The sequence below is a fragment of the Leopardus geoffroyi genome, chromosome X (genome assembly GCF_018350155.1).
Source record: "Leopardus geoffroyi isolate Oge1 chromosome X, O.geoffroyi_Oge1_pat1.0, whole genome shotgun sequence".
Classification (NCBI taxonomy): domain Eukaryota; kingdom Metazoa; phylum Chordata; class Mammalia; order Carnivora; family Felidae; genus Leopardus; species Leopardus geoffroyi.
Window position 1 is genome coordinate 64,115,731 of NC_059343.1, and position 22,436 is coordinate 64,138,166.

Genomic DNA, 22,436 nt, shown 5'->3' on the forward strand with positions numbered 1-22,436 from the left:
CTGGGATAGAGCCCAGAAGGCACTGAGCTGCTCCTATAGAGAAGACAGGCAAACAACCCCAGAGGAGGACAGCATGAAAGCAATCATTTGAAGAACACTTGGGGCACACAGTGGGGATATTATTTGCTCTTATCAGAGCACATCACTGAGAGCATTTATGGACACACCTGTCAGGGAAAGGAACTGGTTGGTCACCATCTCCTTTCCCTACCCCTCAGCATAAACACAGAGCCACCTACAGGAAGCAGTACAGCACAGACACTGGCTGCCTAACTTGCTTATACCAAGCTCCAACCCTTTGGCTCTGGTGGAACTTCCCTTCTCAGTCATGCTTTCCTTAGTCTGGCAGGACTTTCCATTGGAAAACCAGTAAAATCCCTACACATGCCATGTCTCCCAACCAGAGAGTTTTACAAGGCTTCAGTTCCAGTAAGGGTTGTGACAGGTCTCATTTCACAAGCAGACCAGAGCACACCTAGCTAAAACTCATCACATTCAGATCAGAGACCTAACATTGCCCGCAGTAGGCAAGGAGAGCCTCTGTAGATGACTGGGATGAAGGACACAGGAGCCAGAATATAACAGCAGAGCACACACAATACACAATGGAGGCATTTACTGAAAGCCGACCTGGGAATTACATGATATCTTCTTTTTTTTTTTTAATTTTTTTTCAACGTTTATTTATTTTTGGGACAGAGAGAGACAGAGCATGAACGGGGGAGGGGCAGAGAGAGAGGGAGACACAGAATCAGAAACAGGCTCCAGGCTCTGAGCCATCAGCCCAGAGCCCGACGCGGGGCTCAAACTCCCGGACTGCGAGATCGTGACCTGGCTGAAGTCGGACGCTTAACTGACTGCGCCACCCAGGCGCCCCACATGATATCTTCTTCATAAGACCATTACTTTCAGGAGAAGAAGATATAAATGACTTTTCTAACACAGAGAAAGCAGACACTTAGGCAAAATACGAAGACAGAGGAATTTTTCCCAAATGAAAGAACAAGATAAGGTCACAGCCAGAGATCTAAGTGAAACAGATATAAGTAACATATCTGATGGAGAACTTAAACAGTGATCATAAGGATACTCAGTGGGCCTGAGGAAAGAATGGAAGACATATGGGAGGCCTTTACCACAGAGATAAAAAAGTTAAAAAAGAATCAGAGATGAAGAGTGCAATAAATGAGATCAGAAACATGCTTGATGGAATGAACAGCTGACTAGAAGAATCGGAGAAACAAATTAATGACCTAGAAGACAAAATAATGGAAAGCATAAAGCTGAACAAAAGAGAGAAAGAAGAATTATATAGCACAAAAGCAAACTTAGGGAACTCAGTGACTCCATCAAACATAGTAATATTCATATTATATGAGTCCTAGAAGAAGAGAGAGAAAAGGGGGCAGAAAATTTACGTGAAGAAATAATAGCTTTGCATAACACTCTCCAGTTCCATCGACGCTGAAGAGTGTTATGCTAACTGAAATAAGTTATACAGAGAAAGACAGATACCATATGTTTTCACTCTTATGTGGATTCTGAGAAACTTAACAGAAGACCATGGGAGAGGGGAAGGAAAGAAAAAAAAGTTAGGGAGGGAGGGAGCCAAACCATAAGAGACTCTTAAAAACTGAGAATAAACTGAGGGTTGATTGAGGGTGGGAGGGAGGGGAAAGTGGGTGATGGGTATTGAGGAGGTCACCTGTTGCGATGAGCACTGGGTGTTGTATGGAAACCAATTTGACAACAAATTTCATATTAAAAAAAAAAAGAAATAATAACTGAAAACTTCCATAAACTGGGGAAACAGACATCATTTTGAAAAGGTTCCATCAAAATCGACAAAAGCAAGTCAACACCAAGACATAATTGTTATTAACTTTGAAAAATAATAAAGAAAAATTGTAAGAGGAGCAAGACAAAATAAGTCCTTAACTTACAAGGAAAGCCCCATAAGGCTAGCTGGAGATTTATCAACAGAAACTTGGCAAACCAGATGGCAGTGGCATGACATATTCAAAGTGCTGAATGGGAAAAACCCACAGCCAAGAATATTCTATCCAGCAAGGCTATCATTCAGAATAGAAGGAGAGATAAACGGTTTCCGAAACAAAACCTAAAAGAGTTTGTGACCACTAAACCAGCCCTGCAAGAAATATTAAAGGGGACCAAAGGAAACAATATAAATTCAGGAAACACAAAAGCAGTAAAAATAAATATTTCTAAAAAAATGAGTCAGGGAATTCACACACAAAAAAAGGGATATAAAATATAATAACATACATCAAAAATGTGACAAGGAGAGGAGAAAGGAATGAGTTCAAACTTGAACAACCATCAACCTAATATACACTGCTATTTGCAGAAAAGGTTATATGCAAACCTAAGGTTAACCATCAAAAGCCACTAATAAAAATGCAAAGAATAAGGGGAAAGAAATCCAAATATATCACTAAAAATCAGCAAAACATGAGAGAAAGAAAAGATCAGAGTAAATCTCTAGGAACAAGCACAAAAAAGTAATGAAATGGCAATAAATACATATAAAAAATAATTTTGATGTAAATGGACTAAACACTCCAATGAGAATACATAGGGTGTCATAATGGATAAAAAATCAAGACCCATCTGAGGCGCCTAGGTGGCTCAGTTGGTTGAGCATCCGACTTTGGCTCAGGTCATGATCTCACAGTTCGTGGGTTTAAGCCCCGCATTGAGCTCTGTGATGACAGCTCAGAGCCTGGAGCCTTCTTCAGATTCTGTGTATCCCTCTTTCTCTGCCCCTCCCCTGTTTATACTCTGTGTCTTTCTCTATCTCTCAAATATTAAAAGAAATCAAGACCCATCTGTATCCTGCCTCCAAGACTCATTTTAGACTTAAAGACACCTGCAGATTGAACGTGAGGAAATGGAGAAACTATCATGCAAATGGATGTCAAACAGAAAGCTGGACTAGCAATACTCATAATCAGAAAAAATAAACTTCAAAACAAAGACTGTAACAAGAGACAAAGAAGGACACTACATAATAATAAAGTGGACAATCCAACAAGAAGATAAAACAATTATAAATATGCACACAATGTGTGAGCATCCAAATATATAAAACAATAATACACATAAAGGAATTGATAATAACATAATAATAGTAAGGGACATTAACACCCTAACTTACATCAATGGACTGCTCATCTCAGCAGGAAATCAACAAGAAAACAATTTCTTTGAATGAAACACTGGACCAGATGGACTAAACAGCTATATTCAGAACATTCCATCATAGAACAGCAGAATGCACATTCTTCTCCAGTGCACATGAAACATTTCCCACAATATATCACATATTAGCTCAAAAAACAAGCCTCAACAAATTAAAAAATATCAACCTCATATCATGCATCTTTTCTGACAACTATGCTATGAAGCTAGAAGTCAACCACAAGAAAAGATGTGGAAAGACCACAAATACATGGAGATTAAATAACATGCTACTAAACAATGAATAGATCAACCAGGAAATCAAAGAAGAAATAAAAAAAAACTAAATAGAAACAAAAGAAAATTGAAACACAATGATCCAAAACGCTTCAATTTTTTAAATGTTTATTTTTTATTTATTTATTTTTTTTGACATTTATTTATTTTTGGGACAGAGAGAGACAGAGTATGAACGGGGGAGGGGCAGAGAAAGAGGGAGACACAGAATCGGAAACAGGCTCCAGGCTCTGAGCCATCAGCCCAGAGCCTGACGCGGGGCTCGAACTCACGGACCGCGAGATCGTGACCTGGCTGAAGTCGGACACTTAACCGACTGTGCCACCCAGGCGCCCCAAATGTTTATTTTTGAGAGAGGGAGAGAGAGGAGGAGAGAGAGACAGAGAGAGAGAGAGAATCAGAAGCATGCTCCAGGCTGTCAGCACAGAACCTGACACAGGGCTCGAACTCACAAGCTGTGAAATCATGACCTGAGCTGAAGTTGGATGCTTAACTGACTGAGCCACCCAGGTGCCCCTGATCCAAGACATTTCAGATACAACAAAAGCAGTTCTACAAGGGAAGTTTATAGGAATATAGGCTTACTGACAGAAGCAAGATAAATCTCAAATAAACGATATAAACTTACACATAAATGAGCTAGAAAAAACCAACAACAAAACATAAACCAGCAGAAGAAAGAAAAATAAAGATTAGAGCAGAAATAAATGATACAGAAACTAAAAAAAAAAAAACCCAAGCTAAACCCCCCCCCAAAATAATACAGCAGATCAATGTAACCAGGAGCTGATTTTTTGAAAAAATTAATAAAATTGAAAAAGCTCTACCCAGACTTATCAAGAAAAAAAGAAAGGACTCAAATAAATAAAATCAGAAATTAGGAGAAATAATGATGAGTACCACAGAAATACAGATAATTAGAATATTATGAAAAACTATATGTCAATAAATTGGACAAACTGGAAGAAATGAATAAATTCCTAGAAGCATATAAACTACCAAAACTGAAATAGGAAAATATAGAAAACTTGGAGAGACCAATAATAAGGATAGAAATTGAATCAATAATCAACTCCCAAGAAACAAAACTGAAGGGAGCAGATAGCTTCACAGGCTAATTCTACCAAACATTTAAAGAAGAGTTAATACCTATTCTTCTCAAACTATTCCAAAAGATGGAAAAGAAAAGAAAATTTCTAAATTTATTCTATGAGTCCAGCATTACCCTGATACCAAAACCAGATAAAGACACCACTAAAAAAAGAACTACAGACACTAATTCTGCCTCAACAAAATACTAGTAAACTGAATCCAATATTACATTAAATAAGTCATTCAACATGATCAAGTGGGATTTATCCCTGGGTTGGAAGTGTTGTTTAATATTTGTATATCTATCAACATGATACATCACCTTAGAAAAAGAAATGGTAATAATCGTATGATCACTTCAGTGGATGCATAGAAAACATTTGACGAAATACAGCATCCATTCATGATAAAAAAAAAAAACCTCTCAACAAAGTAGCTTTAGAGGGAACATGCATCAGTATAATAAAGGCCATATATGAAAAACTTCCAGCTTATATCATCCTCAATGGGGAGAAATTGAGAGTTTTCCCTCTAAGGTCAAGAACAAGACAGGGATGTCCTGTCTCATCACTTTTACTCAACACAGTACTGGAAGTCCTAGCTAAAGCAATCAGACAGCAGAAAGAAATAAAAGGCACCCAAATTGGCAAAGAAGTAAAACGTTAACTATTTGCAGATGACATGTTACTCTATATAGACACATGAAAGACTCAACCAAAGAAGCTGCTAGATATGATAAATGAATTAAGTAACGTATGGAAATATGTTTCATTTCTATACAACAATAACAAAGCAGCAAGAGAAATCAAGTAATTGATCCAATTTACAATTGCACACAAAACCATAAGACACTTAGGAATATACCTAACCAAAGAGGTTAAAGAACTGTACTCTGAAAACTGTAGAACAATGATGAAAGAAAATGGAGATAACACAAAGAAATAGAAGACATTCCATGCTAATGGATTGGAAGTACAAATATTTTTAAAATGTCTATATTACCCAAAGCAATCTACACATTTAATGCAATTCTTGTCAAAATACTAACAGCATTTTTCACAGAACTAGAAAAAATAATTTCAAAATTCGTATTGAACCACAAAAGACCTCCAAAAAGAAGCAACCTTGAAAAAGAAAATCAAAGCCACAGGCATGGCAATTCCAAACTTCAATTTATACTACAAAGCTGTAGTGATCAAAACCACATGGTGCTGACAGAAAAAGAAACACATAGACCAATGGAACAGAACAGAAAACCCAGAAATGAACCCGCAACTATATGGTCAATTAATCTTCCACAAAGCAGTAAAGAATATCTAATGAGAAAAGTCTCTTTAACAAATAATGCTGGGAAAACTGGACAGCAACATGCAAAAGAATGAAACTGGTCTACTTTCTTGCATCATACACAAAAACAAATGCAAAATTGATGAAAGACCTAAATGCAAGACAAGAAACCATCAAAATCCTAGAAGAGAACATAGGCAGTAGCTTCTTTGACATAGATCATAGCAACTTCTTTCTAGCTATGTCTCCTGAGGCAAGGGAAACAAAATAAAAAATAAACTATTGAGACTACATCAAAATAAAAATCTTCTGCACATCGAAGGAAAAAAATCAACAAAACTAAAAGGCAACCTGAGGAATGGGAGAAGATATTTGCAAATGACATATCCAATAAAGGGTTAGTATTCAAAATATATAAAGAGCTTATAAAACAACACTCCAGAAATGAATAATCCAATTAACAAGTGGGCAGAGGGCATGAATAGACATCACATGAAAAGATGCTCAATATCACTTACCATCAAGGAAGTGCAAATCAGAATTACAATGAAATATCATCTCACTCTGTCAGAATGCCTAAAATGAAGAACGCAAGAAACAACAGGTGTTGGTGAGGATGGGGAAAGTGGGCAACCCACTTGCACTGCTGGTGGGAATGCAAACTTGTTCAGTCACTGTGGAGACCAGTGCAGAGGTTCCTCAAAAAGCTAAAAATAGAACTGCCCAGGGGCCCCTGGGTGGCTCAGTCCGTTAGGCATCATATGTCAGCTCAGGTCATGATCTCACTTTTCATGAGTTCGAGCCCTTTGTCAGGCTCTGTGATGACAGTCCAGAGCCAGGAGCCTGCTTCAGATTCTGTGTCTTCCTTTCTCTCTGCCCCTCCCCAGTTTTCTCTCTCTCTCTCTCTCTCTCTGAAAAATAAATAAACATTAAAAAAATAGTACTACCCTATGATCCAGCAATCTTACTACTAGGTATTTACTCAAAGGATGCAAAAATACTAATTCAAAGGGAAACATGCACCCCAATGTTTATAGCAGCATTATCTATAATAGCCAAAGTATGGAAACAAAAAACAATTATGAAAACAGCTCAAATGTCCACTGATTCATGAATGGATAAAGGAGATGTAACATATATACTCAATGGAATATTAGTCATAAAAGAGAATTAAATCTTGCCATTTGCAACAATATGGATGGAGCTAGAAAGTATTATGCTAAGCAAAATAAGTCAGTCAGAGAAGGGCAAATGACAAATGATTGTACTCATATGTGGAATTTAAGAAACGAAACAAATGAGCAAAGGTAAAAAAAAGTGAGAGAAATGCAAACCAAGAAATAGACTCTTAACTATTGAGAACAAACTGATGGTTACCAGAGGGGATTTGGGTGGGGAATGCATTAAATATGTTCTGGAGATTAAGGAGTGCACTTGTGTTATCATTGGGTGATGTATGGAGGTGTTGTATCACTATATGGTACACCTAAAACTAATATTATGCTGTATGTTAACTAACTGGAACTTAAATAAAAGCTTAAAAAATAAATAAGAAAATATAGTAAGAGTGCTAGTTGTATTAAGAAGAAATTAAGGGGTGCCTGGGCGGCTCAGTTAGTTGAGCATCTGACTTTGGCTCAGGTCATGATCTCATGGTTCATGAGTTCAAGCCCCATGTCGGGCTCTGTGCTGACAGCTCAGAGCCTGAGGCTTGCTTTGGATTCTGTGTCTCCCTCTCTCTCTGCCCCTCCCCCACTTGCACTATGTCTCTTTCTGTCTCTCAAAAATGAATAAACATTAAAAAAATTTTAAAAAAGAAGTTAAGCTGACTTTGTAAACAGAAGAGCCAATTAGCCTGTTTTAAAATTTACTTTTATTCTTCATAACACACTCAATAATAAAGCAAAAAAATGTGGTATAACTATAGAACTTATATCTTTATGCCTAATATTATATCAATTTATTAAAAGTATTTTCTAAGCCTCTGTTATTTATATTTATGTACCTGGCTTAGCTCTTCTCACCTGAAGCTTTTGGGGCAGGTACCATGTCTTTCTCATCTTTGTGTTCTCAACAATCTTAGTCCAGGCTTGGGACATGGTAAGTCCTCAAAGGTGTTACTGATTGGTATTGAATTGGCAGGAATATTCTTGAGAATGATAACTGATCTGCATTGGTCTGAGACTGGAATAAGCCATATTACACAGTGTGGGCCTTGGCCAATAACTCTTAACTGATATCCTTAATAACAGGCAAGGAAACAGAATCATTACTTTATGCAGATGTAACCAGTTTGTAGCTACAGGTTAAAACTGAATAATTTTGAAAAATGAGTTAGGAGATGTAACTAGGGTGAATGCCTAGTAAGTTTGTGTAGTTTCCTTTTTGTTGTTATTGTTTCAAGTTTTCTTTTTATTCCAGTTATTTGACATATAGTGTAATATTAGTTTCAGGAGTAGAATTTAGTGATTCATCAGTTGCATATAATACTCAGTGCTCATCACAACAAGTACCTTCCTTAATAACCATCACATATTTAACCTTTCCTGCCACCAACCTCCATCCAGCAAACTTGTTTGTTCTCTACAGTTAAGAGTCTGTTTTATGGTTAGTCTCTCTCTCATTTCCCCATTTTTTCATCTCTTTCATTTCTTAAATTCCACATATGAGTGAAATCAATATGGTATTTGTTTTATTTCACTCAGTATATTTCACTTAACTTATTGTTTATTTCACAAAGCATGATGCACTAGCTCCATCCATGTCATTGGTAATGGCAGTATTTCATTCTTTCTGATGGCTGGGTAATACTCCATTTTATGAAATATATGTATACATATTCTTTATCTGTTCATCAGTTGATGGACATTTGGCTCTTGATAATTTGGCTATTGTTGGTAATGCTGCTATAAATATTGGAGTGCATGTGTCATTTTGAATCAGTATTTTTGTATCTTTTGAGTGAATACCTAGTAGTGCAATTGCTGGGTCATACGATAGTTCTATTTTTAACTTTTTAAGGAAACTCCATACTGTTCTCCAGAATGGTTACACCAGTTTTCATTCCCACCAAGAGTGTAGGAGGGTTCCCCTTTCTCTGTGTCCTCATCAACATCTGTTTTTTCCTGTGTTAATTTTAGCCGTTCTGACAGGTCTGAAGTGATATCTCATGGCAGTTTTGATTTGTATTTCCCTGATGATGAGTGATGAGCATCTTTTCATGTGTCTGTTGGCCGTCTGGATGTCTTCTTTGGAAAAGTGTCTATTCATGTCTTTTGCATATTTCTTCACTGGATTATTTGTTTTTTCGGGTGCTGAGTTTGATAAGTTCTTTATAGATTTGGATACTAACCCTTTATCAGATATGTCACTTGCAAATATCTTTTCCAATTCTGAAGGTTGCCTTTTAGTTTTGTTGATTGTTTCCTTAACTGTACAGAAGATTTTTATTTTAATGAAGTCCCAATAGCTCATTTTTGCTTTTGTTTCCCTTGTCTCAGGAGACATATCTAGTAAGAAGTTGCTATGACAGATGTCAAAGAGGTTTCTGCCCATGTCTTTCTCTAGGATTTTGATAGTTTCCTGTTCCACCTTTAGGTCTTTCATCAATTTGCATTTATGTTTGTGTATGGTGTAAGACAGTGGTCTAGTTTCATTTTTTGTATGTTTCTCTCCAGTTTTCCCATTTGTTGAGAAACTGTCTTTATCCATGGGATATTCTTTCCTGCTTTGTTGAAGATTAGTTGACCATATAGTTGTGGGTCCACTTCTGGGTTTTCCATTCTGTTCCATTGATCTATGGATCTGTTTTTGTGCCAGTGCCATACAGTCTTAATGACTACATACAGCTTTGTATTAAAAACTTGATGTCCAGAATTATGATGCCTTCAGCTTTGCTCTATTCATTTTTGTTTTTTTGTGGTTTCATACAAATTGTAGGATTGCTTGTTCTAGCTCTGTGAAAAATTCTGGTGGTGTTTTGGTGCAGATTGCATTAAATATGTAGATTGCTTTGGGTAGTTATAGACATTTCAACAATATTTGTTCTTCCAATCCATGAGCATGTAGAATTTTTCCATTTCTTTGCATTATCTTCAATTTCTTTCATAAGTGTTCTATAGTTTTCAGGGTACAGAACTTTTGCCTCTTTGGTTAGGTTTATTCCTAGGTATCTTACAGTTTTTTGGTGGAATTGTAAATGGGACAGATTCCTTGATTTCTCTCTCTGCTGCTTCATTTTTGGTGTATAGAAACGCAACAGATTTCTGTACATTGATTTTGCATCCTGCGACTTACCTGAATTCATATCAGTTCTACCCAATTTTTTTCGTGGAGTGTTTCAGGTTTTCTACATAGAGTATCATGTCATCTGCAAATAGTAAAAGTTTGACTTTTTCATTCCCAATTTGGGGGTCTTTCATTTCTTTTTGTTGTCTGATTTCTGAGGCCACGACTTTCAGTACTATGTTGAATAACAACGTTGAGAGTGGACATCCCTGTCTTCTTCCTGATCACAGTAGAAAAGCTCTCATTTTTCCCACATTAAGGATGATATTAGCTGTGTGTCTTTCATATATTGCCTGTATGATGTTGAGGTATGTTGTCTCTATCTCTACTTTATTGAGGGATTTTTATCATGAATGGATGCTCTACTTTGTCAAATGCTTTTTCTGTCTGAATCAATTGAGAGTAGCATATCGTTCTCAATCTTTAAAAAAAAAAGTGGTACTGCATGTTGATTGATTTGCAAATATTGAACTATTCTTGCAGCCCAGGATTAAATCGCACATGATAGCAGTGAATGATTCTTTAATGTACTGTTGGATTCGATTTGCTAGTATATTGCTGAGAATTTTTGCATCCACGTTCATCAGGGATATTGGCCTGCAATACTCATTTTTAGTAAGGTCTTTGTCTAGTTTTAGAATCAAGGTAATGTTGGCCTCATAGAATGAGTTTGGAAGATTTCCTTCCATTTCTATTTTTGGGCACACTTCAAGAAGAATGGGTACAAATAGTTTCAAATATTTGGTAGAATTCCCCTGGGAAGCCATCTGGCCCTTTACTTTTGTTTGTTGGGAGATTTTTTGGTTAGTTATTGAATTTTTTTGCTGGTTCTCAATCTGTTCTAGTTTTCTATTTCTTTCTGTTTCACTTTTGGTAGTTTATATGTTTCTAGGAATTGCTCCATTTCTTCAAGATTGCCCAATTTGTTACCATATAATTTTTCATAATATTCTCATAGTTGTTTGTATTTCTCTGGTGCTGGTTCTGATCCCTCATTTCTTTTTTTTTTTTTTTAATTTTTTTTTTCAACGTTTATTTATTTTTGGGACAGAGAGAGACAGAGCATGAACGGGGGAGGGGCAGAGAGAGAGGGAGACACAGAATCAGAAACAGGCTCCAGGCTCTGAGCCATCAGCCCAGAGCCTGACGCGGGGCTCGAACTCACGGACCGCGAGATCGTGACCTGGCTGAAGTCGGACGCTTAACCGACTGCGCCACCCAGGCGCCCCAGATCCCTCATTTCTTATTCATGATTTTATTTATTTGGGTCCTTTCTCTTTTCTTTTTGGTAAGTCTTGGTAGAGGTTTATCATTTTTTAAAAATTCTTTCAAAGAATCAGCTTCTGGTATCATTGATCTGTTCTATTTTTTTTTTTTTTGTTTGTTTCTGTATCATTTACTTCTACTCTAATATTTATTATTTTCCCTTTTCTGCTTGCTTTAGGCTTCATTTGTTATTTTTTTCTAGCTCTTTTAGGTGTAAAGTTAGTTTGTGTATTTAAGATTTTTCTTGCTTCTTAAGGTAGGTGTATATTGCTATATACTTCCCTCTTATGACTGCTTTTCTTGCATCCCCAAAATTTTGTACTTTAGTGGTTTCACTTTCATAGTTTCCATGTGTTTTTTAAATTTCTTCTTTAACTTTATGATTGACCCATTTATTCTTTAGTAGGGCGTTCTTTAACCTCCATGTATTTGTGGTCTTTCCAAACTTTTTCTTGTGGTTGACTTCAAGTTTCATAGCATTGTGGTTGGAAAATATGCATGGTATAATCTCATTCGTTTTTTACTGATTGAGGCCTGATTCGTGACTAGTATGTTATCATTTCTGATGTATGTCCCACGAGCACTTGTAAAGAATATGTATTCTGCTGCTTTATGATGAAATGTTCCAAATAAATCTGTTAAGTCCATCTGGCCCAGTGTGTCATTCAAAGTCATCATTTCCTTGTTGATTTTCTGTTTAGATTATCTGTCTATTGCTGTAAGTAGGTGTGTTGTTAAAGTCCCCTACTATTATTTCATTATTATCATTGAATTCCTTTATGTTTGCTAATAATTGTTTTACATATTTGGGTGCTCAGGTTGGGGGGCATAAATATTTACAATTATTAGATCTTGTTGGATAGACCCCTTTATTATGATATAATACCTTCTTCATCTCTTGTTAAAATCTTTTGTTTAAAATCTAGTTTGTCTTCTATAATATAGCTACTCTAGCTTTCTTCTGACATCCATTTGCAAGATAAATATTTCCCCATCCCTTCAATTTCAATCTGCAGGTGTCTACAGGTTTAACATTAGTCTCTTGTAGGCAGCATATAGATTTGGTCTTCTGTTTTTATCCATTTTGGCACTTTATGTCTTTTGATTAGAGCATTTAGTCCATTTACAGTCAGAGTGAATATTGATAGATATTAATTTAGTGCTATTTTATGATTATTTTTGTTGTTTCTGGAGGTTTTCTCTTTTCCTTTATAGTCTTAACTTTTAGTCTTAATTTCCTATTCAAAGAGTCCCGTTTAATATTTCTTATAGGGTTGGTTTAGTAGTCATAAACCCCTGTAGTTTTTGTTTGTTTGGGAAACTCTTTATCTCTCTTTCTATTCTGAATGACAGCCTTGTTGGATAGAGTATCCTTGTCTGCATATGTTTCCCATTCAGCATGTTTAATATATTATGCCACTCCTTTCTGGCCTGCCAAGTTTCTGTGGACAGATCTGTTGCTGACCTTATGTATCTTCCCTTGTAAGTTAGGGACTTATTTTTTCTTGCTGCTGTTAGGATTTTTTTTTATTTATCTCTATATTTTGCAAAATTAACTATGATATGTCTTGGTGTTGGCCTGATTTGTTGATTTTGATGGGAGTTCTCTGTGCCTCCTGGATGTGGATGTCTGTTTCTATCCCTAGAGTAGGGAAATTTACAGCTATTATTTCCTCAGATAAACCTTCTGCCTCCTTTACCATCTCTTCTTCTTCTGGGACTCCTATGATATGAATGTTAGTACATTTGATGGAGTCACTGAGTTCCCTACATCTACAATAATGGTCCAATATTTTTCTTTGTGTCTTTTCAGCTTCATTATTTTCCATAATTTTATCTTCTATATCACTTATTCATTCTTGGCTTCTTTCATCCTTGTGGTCATTACACCAGTTGATTTTACATCTTGGTTATAACATTTTTGTTTCAGCCTGATTAGTTTTTAGATCTTTTATCTTGTGGTTACAAACTCCCTGGTGTCTTCTATGTTTTTCTCAAGCTGAGCTGGTACCCTTGTGGTTGTTTCTTTAAATTCTGGATCTGGCATATTACTGATATCTGTTTCGCTTAGATCCCTGGTGAGAACCTTTTTTGTTCTTTCTTTTGGGATGAATTCCTCCATCTTGGCATTTTGTCTAGGTCTCTGTCTTCCTCTGTGTTTTAGGTTTGGGAAAACCTGTTATGTTTCCTGCTCCTGAGAGTAATGACTTTATATAAAAGAGGTCATATATTGTCCAGGGCCTGGCACTGCAAGAAGTAAGTATCTGTGGTGTTTCCTGTGTGCACTCTGTTATTGTGTTTTGGCTGCTCTTTTCCCCATGTCTGTCCTGTGCAGTGTTTCTCCTTGACTGCAGTGGGGAGTGTTTGGACCTTGGCCACATTGTGGTCGGTTTCTTCTAGATGAGCTCTTGTCTGCTTGTTAAAAGAGATCTGATGTGATTTCCACTAGAGCTGAAGCCTTGTGGCACTCTATGGTCAGTAGACATGGTGTGTGTGTGGGTGTGGGTGTGTGCTGGTCTTCTGTGTGAAGGGCCTGCTGCTCTGATTCTCAGGCACACTTGCCCAGAAAAACAGCACTTGCAGAGTGCAGGGGGCAGACCTTGTTGTAAGCGGTTTTGGCCACTTGTGTTGGTGCCGTCAGTTCTGCTTACAGAAGTTAGTTTATGCTGAAGGGGGGAGGACAGAAATGGCACCAGACCCTTCCCTCATTCTGTAGAGGGGATTTTACACCCACCACTGTCCAGGAAGCCCTCCAAGATGAGCAAATAATTTCCATTCTTGTGTCTTGGCATCCCTTAGATCCCTGCATTCACCCTGTTTGTGTCTGAGCTGTGTGCCTTCCCAGTAGTGCATTGCACATGTGTTTTATTCCAGGCAGACAGGCAGGGTGTTTTAAAACTCTCCCAAACTTTAAAGACTTGGCATTGTGGGGATTCATGCTTGCCTGAGGGAGGGTCTTGCTGCAATGGGACTGATATAAGTTTGTCCCAGAAGGGCAGTTGCATCAAAGTGCAAGAGCCTGGATTTTGTAGTAAAGCACAGCAAAGAGTCAGTGCCTAGGTTAACTGCCCTCAGCAGGTACCTCTGCACCTATGCTGAGGAGTGGGGGCTCCTGATGGTTCTTGCCCCAGAGAGGCAATGCCACCTTTACCTTCTGTGCTCCAAGAAGGGGGAACCATCTCTCCCAGTGTGTCACAGGAGATCCTCAGATCATGCCATCTGTTACTGGGCTATCTGTCCCCTTTCTCCACAGGAACACTGCAGCACCTGCCAGGCTCCATACTGGCCATGTTATGGACCTCTAAAACTCTAGTCTTTGAGCCTCACTTGTTGTAAATCTCAGGAAAATCAGCCCCTCTAATTTTACCAACCAATGGTTTTGAGGTAGTGTTTTCTTTGTGTGATCTCCTGTGCATTCCTCTCTCTGTCTCTGTCTCTGTCTCATCTCTCCCTGTGGCCAGAGATGCCTCCCCTCCACAACACCTGTGTTCCATTTCTCCTCCAAATCACATATCCACACCTCCTACCTTCCACAATGTGGCCTCTTCTCTCCCTCTAGTTGTGCAGTTTGTTCTGTACATCCTCAGATTAATTTCTTGCGTATTCACAATGGTTTGATATTTATCTACCTGTGTTGGAGTGAGGAGGCAAGCCTAGGGTCCTCCTACTCCTCTGCCATCTTAGCTCTTCCCCACCCCCAAGTTTGTATAGTTTCTTAAATACCAGTCAGGAAATGTAGTGTTTTCTTGCAAGTAGAACTAGGAAGGAGGGAAGGAAGGAAGGAAGGAAAGAAGGAAGGAAGAATGAACAACCTAGGTATACATGTGAAAAGCAAGCTTTAATTTGTTCATAAATCAGCAGTGAGGAGGTAGTTCTCACTGAACACCATCTTGATCATACATTTTTAAATTTTTTAATGTTTATTTATTTTTGAGAGAGAGAGAGAGAGAGAGCCAGCAGGGAAGGGGCAGAGAGAGAGGGAGGCAGAGAATCCAAAGCAAGTTTCAGGCTCTCAGCTGTCAGCAAAAAGCCCAATATGGGGCTCAAACTCCCCAGCTGTGAGATCATCACCTGAGGTGAAGTTGGATGCTTAACTGACTGAGCCACCCAGGCACCTCCTCCTCAGAATCTTCTAATTGCCTATAGGAGCAAATATAAATTTTTTCCCACTAATTTATACTAAGTTGCTTCTTAGAGTCCCTTTTGTTACTGTAAATCTGTTAGCATAACATCAGATTTGTTTCTCTAAGACATATCCAATTATTTGAAAAATTTTACCTGTGATACCTGGGCACTCTTTACAATAAGAAATGGCAGGAAAAAACATAACTTAGCAGTGTCCTAGTGTTCAGGCTTTCCTGAGGATTTGAGACCAAACGTGATCACAGATTGAGTCATATGAGAAGGGGTAATAGTTATGTTCCCACACAACTGTTAGGTGAAACCAGGTCACTGTGAACAAGTCAATAAAAAAGGAAGTACATGTCAGGATACTGAAAACAATTCTTAAACAGAAATACTACATTGACTGAAGCTTCCCTAAAGGGAAATAAAAATCTCTGATTAGGATTCAATGACGTAGTATTATAGAATTTTAGAGGTAGAACAAAACTTAGAATGCATCTAATTCAACTCTCTTTATGACCCAAAAAGATAAAATGATTGCAAAAGTAACACACAGAATTAGTGGCAGAGTCAGGATGCTTGACTCACTGTCCATTGCTATTTTTACTACACAACACTGTTACGTTATAGATAATACAAGCTCTAGCACTAAACACTGACATAAGACAAATTCAAATACTGGTACAAATCATGGCAGTTGAACAAACTGTTGTGAAGACAACTGCACATAAGCCAAGGATCGATCTATTTCTTGATCCTCTTTTTGGTTATAATATGAGACTATTTTTAATGAATATTAGAAGTTACAATTTTCATTTTAACTTTCTTGCTTCTCTTCTATTCAGTCTATCCTTATTACTTATGCCAGATTATTCATCTTAAAGCACAGTTTTAATCATATCACTTCCCTTTCAAAGGTCTCCAGTGACTTAAGTTAAGCTTGATGAAGCATTTAAGACCACAATAATATTCTATCTTAACATTATAGTGTCACTCTCCATCATTTATTATATGTATAATATATAAATGTGAACTTATGACAAGCTCCATCCTTATTTGGTCTCTTTTTCTTTGCTCAGGCCATTTTGTCATCTGATATGTTCTTTTTCCTCATTGCTATCATATGTAATTCTAATAATCTTTATGACTATCTCTTACATCATATCCTTCTTAAAAAATTTCCTTGTCTTCTGTACCATTGTGATATGTTAGTCATATCAAAAAGGATGTATTAGCTGCTTACTATATGTCAATTCTATCCTAGACACTTTGGAAAATAAGACACAAGCCCTGCCCATCAAAAGTTCACTCCACTAAAGGGAGACACAGATGTGTTAACAAATTAATTCACTGCACCACTACAGCTGTAGCAATAGAAGAATATAAAGGACACAGAATGGAAATACAAATTGTTCATGTATGTTAGTAAAGGCTTCATAAAATATAGAAGAGTAGGGCAGGTGGAGAAGAGCATTTTAGGCAGGGTTAGAAAGTAGAATGAACAAAGCCTTGGAGATAAGAAATAACCTGATATGTGTAGGGAAAATTAACAATGTGATAAGGATGAAATATAAGATAAAGGTGTGTGCAGCTATGCATATTTGGGTGTATGTATCTGTATGTCATTGGACTATGGGGTTTGAAATTCTAGAGAATTTGGGTTTATCCTCTAGGGATTAGGGAGCTATTAGAGGGTGCAGAGTGAGAGAAAATACTGACATGTAAATGAAAGTGGAAGTGGAGCAGAAAAAAATAGAGGTTGGTCATCCCTGAGGTTTAATTTTCTTGGTAAAATAAGAAATGATGGTGTCTGGTGAGAAAAAGATGGCTTCACTTGGGTTCAGGTCTTCTGACAATTGGTAAAGGTTTGAATGGTAGCTCTGGGAAATGGAAGAGAACTATGACCAAGACTCTGAAGGCCCAAGAGAAATTGGATAGTGTAGATTTTTAGTGGCCCCAGTCTACACAATTATGTGATTTATCCCAGTGGTGTTCAACAGCCTGCATGTAGGAAAGAAAAAATACAAATGGTTAAATTGGTATAAGATTGGAAGTAACAGAGAAAACTTACGGAAGAACAATAGGTAAGGAGATTGATTGAGAATGCTGCCAAAAGGGTGGTTAACAATGAAACTATGAAGTTTTAACAGATTGGGAGAAAAGGGAGGGACCAAGGGACTGGAAGATTCACTGAGATTTAAGAAGTGGTGTAGTAGCAATAAGGGTGTGAGAGAACTGAAAGTCTAGGAGTTTGTGGTGAGAGTGTGGTACAATGGAGTTTCAGATTTCAGTTGTGTGATAATAAATTGAGGTTCCAAGTATGGCCATGGAATGAGTAGGTAAGGTAGAATGTGAATGCATATTGTTCTAAATAAGGAGGTCAAATAAGTTAAAATCAGTTTCCTAGGTTGGTTGTTTATATGGAATATGAAGTTACAAAGGTGATAGCAGGATTTGGGGTAAAGAGGAAAACCACAAGCCAAATGCTAAATTATTCAGTGAATTAGGGAAAAATAACTAGGAGGTCAATAGATGGTGATATTAATAAGGAAGATTAAAGGGTGGCAGAAGTGAATGGCTGTTTGCATTATAGTAGAAAAGTAATGATTTAAAATGGCACTAGGAAGCCAGGAGACATTGAACAAACTCTCTAGGTTTCACAGTAGATGAGATGTAGAAAAATAAGCAGCTTACTTTTGATGGGGAGGACCAAGTTTTACATAAGACAATGAAGCGGTGGGAGAATTATTTGAAGCGATTTAGGATGTAGGAGAACTTATAATGAAAATGGTGTTGTAGAGGGCACAGTGAAGAGAGAATTTGTAGAAAGGTTAAATGTGGAAGGAAGAATCAGGAAGTACAGGGTATTCTCAGGACGACAGAACCTTGGAGAGCAGTTGGCCACAGTGGCCAATGGTTAAATTACAGAATTCAATTTTGTATTTCTACCTGTTTTTATTTTTTCTTATAGTAATTTGTATATTTACATAATGTCCACTACTAACTTTTAGACACTTTTGAGGACAAAGATAAGATATAATTTATAATAAAATAGGTTCTGTAGAACCTAGTAAGGAACATTACACTTGTTGCTCAGTAAATATGTTGAATCAGACCAACTCATTTCAGAATTGTTTTACTGAGTCACCTTAGATGTATAGTTCTTTTATTATATTACTACTTATTTTTCCTTTGTTGTAACTTTTGAAACAGGAGCAGGGATTTTTTTCCAGAGCATCTTATCAAAGCAAAAAATAGGTACAACTTTATGTAAGAGATAAATTTAAGCTGCTTGTTTCTCATCAAACTACAGTGATACACAAGTATGGGGACACCTTGGTGACTCATTCGGCTAAGTGTCTGATGCTTGATTTGGGCTCAGGTCATGATCTCATGGTTTGTGAGTTCAAGCCCTACACAGTGCAGAGCCTGCTTTGGATTCTTTGTCTCCCTCCCTCTCTACCTTTTCCCTGCTCTCTCTCTCTCTCTCTTTCAAAATAAACAAATAAACATTTAAACAAAACAATATAAAAAATGATACACAAGTCTGGCAGCAGAATTATGACTTACTGTGCATAAGCTGAATGTGAGGCCAGTAATTTCAACTAGATTTCAAGTTCCTTGGAAACAGGGATTATATCTTCATGTTTTCTTTTCCCACTTTACTTCCTTTTATACTTCCCCAGTTTTCTTCTAGAGTGGTTACCATAGTAATTTGCATACACAGCAGGAACACAATGAATGTCTAGTGAGATTCTATGCCATTAGTTTTTTAAAGTTTATTTATTTTGGGAGAGAAAGAGAGAGAATCCCAAGCAGGCTCTGTGCTGTCAGCAAAGAGCTCCATGTGGGGCTCCATCTCACAAACCGTGAGATCATGACCTGAGCTGAGATTAAGAGTTGGATGCTCAATGGACTGAGTTACCCAGGCACCCCTCTATACCATTCTTTTAAAAGAAAATTGTATTACTGAGCCATGTCAGTAGAATGTGCTTTTTGCTATTCAAAGAACAGGTGCCAGATTGAGTCGAAGTGATTTTAGAGATCCTGTTCCAATGTACTTTTACATGTTTAAACATGAAACCTATGAATGGGAGTGAAGTAGTGATGACTTGCTCAAGAGTGTATTGATAATGACAGGGCTGTGACTAGAACCCAGGCACTACAACCTTCAGTCCAAATCTGCTACTACCACACTGATACCCCAATACCCACTCTTCCCTTTGGTCTCCTTTCGTCAATGACAGTTTTTTTCAGATAGCTAATTGAGGTTGTTATTGCATCTAAGATCTGTGAAATGCGAATGTTTGGTGTTTATCTCTTTGGTTCTCTCTTTCCCTTGGATAACTTAACTCTCATGTTTTAAAATGATCACTTTCATGTGGATGACTCAAATCTCTGTCTCAGCCACAAACTATTCACCTGAACTTTAGTTTTCATTTTCAACTGCCTAGAATATTGCTCTTCTTGAATCTTATGCTTTTCCCCCTCAATTTAAACATGCTTAAATACAAATATATTATCTTCCCTCCCAAATCAACTCTTCCAAAGGACTTTTTTTTCCATTGACATTAAACATCTTCCAGTCACTCTGGCACAGAATCTGGTAGTCAGAGTTGATCTTTACTGACCTCATTTCTCATGTGTAAATTCAAAGTTCTGTTGAGGCTTATCTTGCAGTTCTCCTGACCTTCTCTCACCAACTTAGATCAGGATCCTTATATCAGCATATCTTGTCTACTTGAAGATACTCAAACTATGTACCTTCTTTCACTAGACAAAGAGGTGAACTTGGAAAATGTACACTTATACTTCAAGATTTAAGTTGAAGTTTTTATTATTTGTAAATGTCCCCTTGTTTGTGGTACTATTACCATATTTATTAGAGTGCTGTAATCACTCTTTTTGATTACATATCTGTCATATCCATTTAGACAGTGAGCGTATTAATGACAGTGAGTCTGCTTTATTCAGTTTTGCTCTCTTCCTCTCCTAATTGAGCAACTTTGGAAGAATAACTGTGCAGTATTAGACACTTTTGAGTAATACAGTATTTAATTCCTCAGGATGGGTGTCTAGGGGTGGGTGGAGGAAGGAGCAAGTTTTTAGTGTGGAAACACAGATGCTATTGTGCAGGAATCTAGATAATGGCATAAAGTGGAAGTAAAATATGGACTTCGCTAGCAGGGTAGAATCTATTAAAAAAGAAACCTGAAAAAAAAAATGTAAGGGACCGTGACCTGTGGATGAACACTACAAATCACTGGAGAAGAAAGTAAAAGGGGTGGGGCAGAAGAATCCACATATTTAGGAAGGAACAGAAGGCAAAGAACATAAAACCAAAAAAGCAAAAGTAGTTTAGTGGGACTGAAGGAGAAATCAGAAGTGGTATAGGTGAGAGATTGATGAGAATCCCAAGACCCAAGGATGTGTTTGGCTATACAAGGTTTGGGGTTTGGGGGTTTATGAGTATTTTTTAATTCAGCCTCCAGGAGAGACTTAAAGATTAAATCAATATTTGGGGGTAGTTTATGATTACATTAAGCATAATGCCTCACTCAAGACTTCCTTTACCTTTCTAATAAATGCTAGCATGCACCGGATGGTGTGTGCATGTGTTGGACGACTGCCAACAGGGATAGGGTGAAGAGGGCAGGGCCAAGGCAGAAGAGGAAGTGGGGGAGGTTAGGACATAAGGTTCAGTCTTCTAAGGCAGATACTTCTGCTGAGCAGCGGCAAGATGCAGGAAGCTTAATTTTCATGAAAGTACAGCTCAGTGGGGCCCTACTTTTATTTGGCCAATGCCACAGTGACCTTTTTGCTTTCTTTATGATCCTATTATTGCCAAATGATAAAAGTTAGTTGTTCTGTTTACCCTATAAAGATAATCTCAAGGAGGTGAGGTACAATTTTTCCCCAGCTTTATTAAAGTATAATAGACAAATAAAATTGTAATGTATTTAAAGTGTACATATACATTATGAAGGGATTCTCCCCATCAACTTAATAAATGGGGACAAAGTTTAGTTAATTTTTTAATACAGCAGGTGTTTGTTGAATGATGCATAATAAATAGGAGAACCAGCAAATATAAATGTTTTGTTAACTGTAGAACACTACACAAATGTAAATTTTTATGACTCTTTTTCATACTCATACTAGGCTCAGCTCAGGTTCTATTTCCTGACACCTACTTTGACCACCCCATTCTACACTAATATCTCTCTTCCTTCAACTTGTATTATGTTTATTGTCTTTACCAATAATATGGCAGTCATTATTCTATTATCTTGTATCTTTTAATGAGAATAAATCTTGTCTCCATAGGTAGATTGTGAACTCCCATAGGGTGGGAGAAAAAAAGTCCAGCCTTTTTATTCTTAAGCTCTGTGAACCACAAACCTAGCCTGTCACAATGTTTTGCAAATAGAAAAATGTGTAATAGAGGCACCTGGGTGGCTCAGTCGGTTAAGCATCTGATTTCTGCTCAGGTCATGACGTGGTTCCTGAGTTCAAGACCTACATTGGACTTTCTGCTGTTAGTGCAGAGCCTGTTTTGGATCCTATCTCCCTCTTTCTCTACTCCTCCCCCACTTGTGTGTTTTCTGTCTCTAAAAAATAGAATTAAAAAAAGAAAAATGTGCAATAAGTGCTTATTGAGTGATTGGTCATTAATTGGAGCAAAGCTACACATCCTCCATAAGGTTTTAATCTATAAACAACATGGCTTGTATTAATGATTTCAGTGGCTTTCCTCCATGGCAATAAATAATTTTGGGGAGGGGAGCAGAAAGACCCTCCTCTCATCACTATAACTTTATTATCACAATAAGTAGCTTTTTAGGTTGGCATTTCCATGGAAATGCTTAGCGGCATTCTCA

The 22,436-nt window shown here is 37.4% G+C and overlaps 1 protein-coding gene across 4 annotated transcripts in view; it reads right to left on the reverse strand.

Annotated features, from left to right (window-relative positions):
• The window catches only part of CYSLTR1 (cysteinyl leukotriene receptor 1), a 48,675-nt gene that overhangs the window by 20,442 nt on the left and 5,797 nt on the right, over positions 1-22,436 (reverse strand). For 2 of the 4 annotated variants that reach the window (XM_045471387.1, XM_045471386.1), the window contains one exon: positions 6,396-6,453. The exons of the other annotated variants lie outside the window; for them this stretch is intronic. The gene's annotated coding sequence lies outside the window, so the exon portion shown is untranslated. The remainder of the gene's footprint in view (positions 1-6,395; positions 6,454-22,436) is intronic. 4 annotated transcript variants of the gene reach the window in all.